The 7,500-nt window shown below is 37.1% G+C and overlaps 2 protein-coding genes across 4 annotated transcripts in view; one reads left to right on the top strand and one right to left on the bottom strand.

The window, feature by feature from the left end:
* Positions 1 to 7,500, top strand: part of LOC126980397 (TBC1 domain family member 2B-like) — a 62,987-nt gene that overhangs the window by 51,374 nt on the left and 4,113 nt on the right. The gene's annotated exons all lie outside the window — the stretch shown is intronic.
* The window catches only part of LOC126980400 (zinc finger CCHC domain-containing protein 10-like), a 47,518-nt gene that overhangs the window by 39,423 nt on the left and 595 nt on the right, over positions 1 to 7,500 (bottom strand). The window lies entirely within an intron of this gene.

Raw genomic sequence — 7,500 nt, 5'->3', positions numbered from 1 at the left:
TTACTCTTAGTCCGTCGAGTGAGTTTTGATGCAAGGGTTTATAAAGGAAAAGAGGAAAGTGTGCTAAGACAAGCTGTGCAACGAAATCAAAGCAGTGAGATAAGTAACGTTGAAGAATTATGAGCAGGAGTGAAAGGAGTTAGGAAAGGTGGGTTTAAAGTTACATGCAAAGGAAAAAAAAAGGGGAAAATATGATAAGAGGCGATGCAACGAAAAGGACAGTAAGAAAAGGAAAAAAATCGACTTAAAATTATGCGTAGGAATGAAAAAAAAATATGAAAGGGCAATTAGAGTTACATACAAAGGTAAAAACAAAGGAAAGTGTACCAAGACAGTCTATGTAACGAAAGGAAAATGATAAAAGGAAATAAGGAATGAAAACCCTGACTGGGAATGAAGTGCAGAAATAGAAAGAGTGCAAAAGATAAGCAACGAAAGGAAAGCAATAGGAGAAAAGTAACGATTAAAATATATGAGTGGAAACGAAAAGAAAGAAATGAAAAAATAACGAGTGAGAATTATAAGTGGGAATGAAAGAAGTAAAAAAAAGACGAGATTTAAACTATATACACCTGAATGAGCCCCCCAGCAATTAGAATAAGTCAAGAGAACGCTGCAATAGACCAGTGAACTTTAGACCAAAAACATCAAAAACATTAAAGAATATATATAATCCACTTCAATATGTATCAAAGCATTCAGGCGTGTCAGGATCCAAAAGAAATGTGTTCGCAAAAGTTATGTGGACTTGATCGTATGTATGTATGTATCAGTATGTATGTATGTATGTGTCTGTATTTCGTAAGTCTTCCGAAGTCTGTCTGTCAATCAATGTGTCTGTTGCCCGATCAGAGTTTGACAGTTGGCCCCTTCGTTCTGTTCCTGTCTGTCTGTGCATGTATCTGTGTGTGTCCGTGTGTGCGTTTGTCTGTTCATGTGTCTATTGCTACATGTCTATCTGTGTATCTTCTCTTTAGTCTGTGTAGTATTTCTTGCTGTCCCTCTTTATCTTTGTTTCATTATCTATCAGTCTTTTCTTGGTTATTTTTTCTTTGTCTCTCTTTCCATTGCTACGGGTCTGTCCATGTGTCTTGTTGTTGGTCTGTGTGTTTGTGTATGTGTGTGTGTGTGTGTGTGTGTGTGTGTGTGTGTGTGTCAACCTTCTCGTCATTGTGTCTTTTTGTCGTTTCTTTGTTCTTTTATCCCTTTGTTGTTTCTTTCCCTCGTGTTCAAACATTGCTTCCTCTCTCTTTCTTTACCTCTGTTCTTCCTTCCTCTAGTCTGTTTCCTTGTACCAAAACCTTCCTTCTTTCGCTGTAGCTGTTTCGCGTTATTTTCTTCTTCATTTCCTCATCATTTTCAGTTCCTTATTTTTCTCTTGGTCTGAGTTTCATGTTTCTTTGTTTGTGTTATTTACAGTTCCATTTCTCCATCATTTTCATCTATCGTTATCTTTCTCTTGGTCTGAGTTTCATGTTTCTTTGTTCGTGTTCTTTACAGTTCCGTTTCTCCATCATTTTCATCTATCGTTATCTTTCTCTTGGTCTGGGTTTCATGTTTCTTTGTGTTCTTTACAGTTCCATTTCTCCATCATTTTCATCTATCGTTGTCTTTCTCTTGGTCTGAGTTTCATGTTTCTTTGTTTGTGTTATTTACAGTTCCATTTCTCCATCATTTTCATCTATCGTTATCTTTCTCTTGGTCTGAGTTTCATGTTTCTTTGTTCGTGTTATTTACAGTTCCATTTCTCCATCATTTTCATCTATCGTTATCTTTCTCTTGGTCTGAGTTTCATGTTTCTTTGTTCGTGTTATTTACAGTTCCGTTTCTCCATCATTTTCATCTCTTGTTTTCTTTCTCTTAATCTTGGTTTCATGTTCTTTATCCTTCCCTTCGTCTGTATTCTGTTCTTTGTTTTTTTAATTTTTTACAGCTAAGGAGACAGTTCAAGGGCATAAAAAAAACAATTATGAAAAAAAAAACCCCGCTACTTACTGCTCCTAAAAAAAGTGCAGAGGAGTGGCCGAAAGAGAGGTCAATTTCGGGAGGAGGGGGGAAGGAAGGTAGCGGTAGAAAGGGGTTCAGAGTCTTGTATTGCTAGTATTTTCCATTTCCATTTTCTTTTTCTTCCTCTTGTTCCATTCTTTCTTACTAGTATGTCGGAATGGGTTCAGGTTTCATGTTCTTCATCCTTCCCTTCCACTGTTCCTGTTCTCTGTTATATAGGGAAGGGTTAAGGATTTTGCAGTGTTAGGATTTACATTTTTATTTTATTTTTCCTCCCTTTAAACTTTGGCCCGTTTCGCTTTCCTTCCCTCTTTTGTTTCTTGATAGCGGGTTAGTTTGCCTTTATATTCTTTGTTATTTTGGAATGGGTTTAGATTGCATTGGTAGTATTTATAGTTTTCTTTTCTTATTCTTCCTTATAAATGTCTGCCTCGTCTAGTTTTTCTTTCTTCTTTTTCTTCTATTTCATCTTTCTTTCTTCTTTAAACGTATACTTTCCTCTTTTTCCTCGTTCTTCTTTAAACGTTTCTCCTTTCTCTTCTTTTCTTTCCTCTATAAACGTTTCTCTCTTCTTTCCTCTTTCTTCCCTCTTTAAACGTCTCATTCCTCTTCCATTCCTCTTTCTTTCCTCTTTAAACGTTCTTTCTTTTCTCCTCTTTCCTCTTGAAACGTTCATTCCTCTTTCTTATTTCTTTCCTCTTTAAACGTTTCCTCATTAAACGTCCGATTCGTTTCATTTTTCCTCCCTCATTGAACGTTTCTCCCCTCTTCCTTTCCTCTTTCTTTCCTCTTTAAACGTTTCAGTCCTCATTAAACGTCTGATTCGTCTCATGTTTCTCCCCTCCTTGCCTCTCTTTTCTTCTCTTTCCTCTTTCATTTATCTGTATTTTTTTCATCCTGGTTTCTTCTTTCATTCCTCTTTCTTTCCTCTTTAAATGTTCCTTTCCTCCTTTCCTCTTTCTTCATTCCACTTTATCTCATCTTTATCTCCTCTTTCTTTTCTTCTTCCTTTTCTTCTTTCATTCCTCTTTCTCTTCTCTTTAAAAGTTCCTTTCCTCCTTTCCTCTTTCTTCAGTCCAGTTTCATCTCTCTCCTCTTTCTTTCCTTTTTTTCTCTCTTTAAACGTTTCTTTCCTCTTAAACGTTTCAGTCCTCATTAAACGTCTGATTCGTCTCGTTTTTCTCCCTCGCCTGTTTCTTGGTAGCGAGTTAGTGTTTGTCTTTTCCTTTGCTGCCTCGCCCGCCCTTAAGCGTTTTACTCACTTTAAACTTTTTGCCCCGCGTCCGTCTTCTTTACGCCCCTTAAAACTTTGCCTTCCAGTTCCACCCGGACGTGAAGAATTAAACTTTGGAACAACACAGTTTTTTTCCCCGCCCTTCAGTAGAGAAACTTTGTACAGAAAACTCGACAAGAACAGCCTTTTATTTTTTTCTTCTCGTTCCCTTTGTTTTTGTTGTTTGTTTCGTTTTTTTTTCTTATCTGTGAAGTGTGAACCCTTTTATTTTTGCCTGTTTCGTTTTTTTTTTTTTCTTTCTTATCTGTGAACCGTTTTCTTTGCCACCCTTTTCGTCCCTTTTTATCTGTGAAACCTGTAACCCTTTCTTTACCACCCCTTTTCCTTCCTTTTCTCGTATATTTTCTTTTTTCTTATCTGTCAACCCTTTTTTGTCACCTTTTTCGTCCTTTTCTCTTAGTCTGTGTCCCTTTTTATCTCTGAAACCTGTAACCCTTTCTTTACCACCCCTTTTCCTTCCTTTTTCTCGTATATTTTATTTTTATCTTATCTGCGAACCTTCCCTTTACTCCTCGTTTACTCCTTTCTTTTCGTAGTTTGCCTCTCCCTTTTTTTTCATCTGGCAACACTTTCGTTATTCATTTTTTACTTCTTTCTTTTTTTTGTAGTTTTTTGTATTTTCATCGATGCTCATGGAAACAGACGCGAGGTATTCAGGTTTTGGGTATATTGCTTCTCTTTTATATATTTTTTTTTTTCGTTTTGGGTATAAGTTAATTTTCTTGTTTTATTTTTCGTTCAAGTTCATCGGAAGAGAATGTGATTATTTTTTTTTTGTTGTTGTTGTTTTGGGTATAAATAATTTCCTTTCTTATTTTTCGTTCAAGTTCATCGGAAGAGTACGTGATTTTGTTTTTGTTTTTTGGGTATAAGTTAATTTTCTTTTCTTATTTTTTCGTTCAAGTTCATCGGAAGAGTACGCGATTTTTTGTGGGAGGGGGGTATAAGTTGCTTTTCTTTCTCTTCTTTCATCCAAGTCTATCGGAAGAAGACTTGAAATATTTTGGTTCTGGATACAAGTTGATTTCCCTTTTTCTTTTTTAATTCAAGTATATCGGAAAACGTGAAATTTATTGGTTTTGGCTGCAAGTTGATTTCCTTTTCTTTTATTTTTATCGAAGTCTGTCGGAAGAAGACGTGGAATTTTTGGCACTGACCGGAAACCATTTTTTCTTTTTTTTACTCTTTTTTTCCTCGCCATTCTTTTCCAGGCCATTAGGAGACTTTTCTTGGTGTTTGCTCGCGGAATAAATCTAGTCTCTCTCTCTCTCTCTCTCTCTCTCTCTCTCTCTCTCTCTCTCTCTCTCTCTCTCTCTCTCTCTCTCTCTCTCTCTCTCTCTCTCTCTCTCTCTCTCTCTCTCGAATTCTTTGCACCCAGTCATAAACTTTCCTTTTTCTATATTTTTCTTCTGATCTTCATAATTCTTCCTCTCGCTAAATCATAAATAATATTCCGGGCTGTTTGTTTTGGGCGATAAGTCAAGTCACGTCTTCCGCTTCCGTCCGAATTTTCAGCAAACAAAACCTGGAAATTTCATCTTTAGACAGGACATTCACTTCAGCTTTTCCTGCACTTTGCCTCGCCTTCAATTTTCCTTCATATATATTCCTTCGTCTTCTCTTTCCTGCACCTTTCCTCTGTTCCTCCATCTTTCCATTTTCACCTTTTTCTTCATTTTTACCTACCTCTTTCGTTTCCTTCGTTTTTCCTTTTTCTTCTCTTTCCATTCCTTAACTTTCCTTCATCTTTTTATTTATCTTGCCTTTCCTTCACTTGTTTTCCCTTTTTCCTTTCCTTCATCTTTTTCATATTCAATTTAGTCATTTTTTTCCTTCATCTTTTCTCTTTCTTTCATCTTTCTTTCATATTTCATTTCCTTCATCATTCCTTTCCTTTGTCTTTCCTTCGTCTTTCTCTTCCTTCATCTTTTTGCTTCGTCTTTTCTTTGTTCGATTTTCTGGATGTTTACACGCCCGGTTCTTGCATTATATTTCCTCGCTTTTTGTGTTCGAGAAAGGATAACATTCAAAATTGTACGTTCAAATTTTTAGAAAACAAGATAAGATGAAATTTCTCCTTCCTTGAACAAACTATTTACTTTCTCTCTCTCATTTTATTTTTATTTTAGTTCCCGTTCGAAAACAAGACGAAGAAAATTTTCCCTCCTTGAACAAACTCTACATCTTTCCCTAATTTTGTGCGTGACATATTTCATATTTTATAGAAACAAAACGTTACGAAATTCCTCCCTCTTAGAGCAAACCATTTACATTATCTTCCTCTTCTTGTGGGTGAAAGGATAGCAAAAATTTCCCGCGAGAATTTTCACGAAACAACCCTCCATGAAATTTCTTCCTCCCTGACCAAACCATTTACTTTTTGTGTCTCTTTCTTCCCAAAACGCTACTCGATTCCCGACATGTTTATTTAGAGGATCCGCCGAGCCTTGTTTCGTGCAATTCTTTCCCCGATTCTTTACTTTTTTGCTTTTGTGTGTGAGGAAAACGAAAACTTCAAAAACTACCAACTCCCGTACCCATGCCCCGCCCATACGCGATATTGATTGGTCGAGAGCGCTGGCAGACTCCCGAAGCCCCGCCCACCCCGGTTATTGATTGGCTACAGCCCCTTGGCACTCCCGTAGACGCCTCGGGATTGGTCCAAAATTTTAGTTGGGAATTTAAGGAACTTCCATTGGTGGAAAACATTCGTGGTTGTCCTGCTGCAATTATGACACCAGGCACGTCCTTGAGAGAGAGAGAGAGAGAGAGTCATAAAGGACACAATTTAACGTGACTTGTTTACTCTCTCTCTCTCTCTCTCTCTCTCTCTCTCTCTCTCTCTCTCTCTCTCTCTCTCTCTCTCTCTCTCTCTCTCTCTCTCTCTCTCTCTCTCTCTCCTTTTTGTGTAGATTTGTATTCCTCCTTCCCTCTCTCCTCCTCCTCCTCCTCCTCCTCCTCCTTCGCTTCTTCTCTGTCCTCTTCCAGCTCTCTCCCTCTTCCCTTCCCTCCCTCCCTCCCTCCCATCCATTTTTACTCCCTCATCCATCTTTCCTTACATGGGTCTTCCTTCTTTCCTTCCTATCTATATATCTTCCTTCCTTCCTTATTTCCTTCCATTTTCCTTCTTTCTTTCCTTTCGCTCTTCCTTCATCCCTTCCTTTCTTCCCTCTTTCTTTCCTCCTATTATTCCATCTTTCTTTCCTTGCTTCCTTTCTTCCTTCCATATTTCCTTTTACTTTTCCTTCCTCTCTTCTTCTTTGTTCCTCTCTCCCTTTCTGTTTTTCCTTACGTTCTTCCTTCTTTATTTACTCCATTTATTCCATTTTCCTTCAGTTATTTCATTCCGTCCTTTCAATATGCCTTGTTCCCTTTCTTTCTTCCTCCTATTGCTTCTTTCGTTTTTCATTCATACTCTTCTTTATTTCCTTCCTTCCTTCCTTCCTTCCTTCCTTCCTTCCTACCTTCTTTCCATCCCCCTTCCTCCCCGCAGTAATTATTTTCTATTCACTAATCCAATCAGTCTTCATTTCGTTCTTAACATCATTAACTAATTCATTCACGCATTCATCAACTCGTCTCATTCGCCGGTTCATTCATTTATTCATTAGACTTTCGCTCCTGCAATAATTAACAAAGAAATTCATATGGCCTCTTATTAATTTCGCCTCCTCCTCCTCCTCCTCCTCCTCCTCCTCCTTTCCAGTTTTTCTTTTCAAACATCGACGGAGGAAGGAAGAAGGGAGGGAAGAGAGGAAAGAGGGAGGGAAGGGAGGAAAGAGGCATCATTAGGCAGATACTGGATTAACATATTTACGGGAGAGAGAGAGAGAGAGAGAGAGAGAGAGAGAGGAAATCAATACTTCAAAACTCGATTACATCAAACCAATACAAGTTTAATCTCTCTCTCTCTCTCTCTCTCTCTCTCTCTCTCTCTCTCTCTCTCTCTCTCTCTCTCTAATCTTATCATATCAGGAATGGAGATTTTGATTAACCACTTGAAGTAAAATGATAACGATGATGATGAATATAATAATAATAATAATAATAATAATAATAATAATAATAATAATAATAATAGGATAATACTATGATGATAATGATTGTTTCTTCTTAGTATTCGTATTCCTTTTATTATTATTATTATTATTATTATTATTATTATTATTATTATTATTATTATTGTAAGTAGTATTACT

The sequence above is a fragment of the Eriocheir sinensis genome, chromosome 44 (assembly GCF_024679095.1).
Source record: "Eriocheir sinensis breed Jianghai 21 chromosome 44, ASM2467909v1, whole genome shotgun sequence".
In the NCBI taxonomy this organism is placed as follows: Eukaryota; Metazoa; Arthropoda; class Malacostraca; order Decapoda; family Varunidae; genus Eriocheir; species Eriocheir sinensis.
The sequence above is the reverse complement of the archived record's forward strand: the minus strand, read 5'-3'. Positions and strand labels throughout refer to the sequence as shown.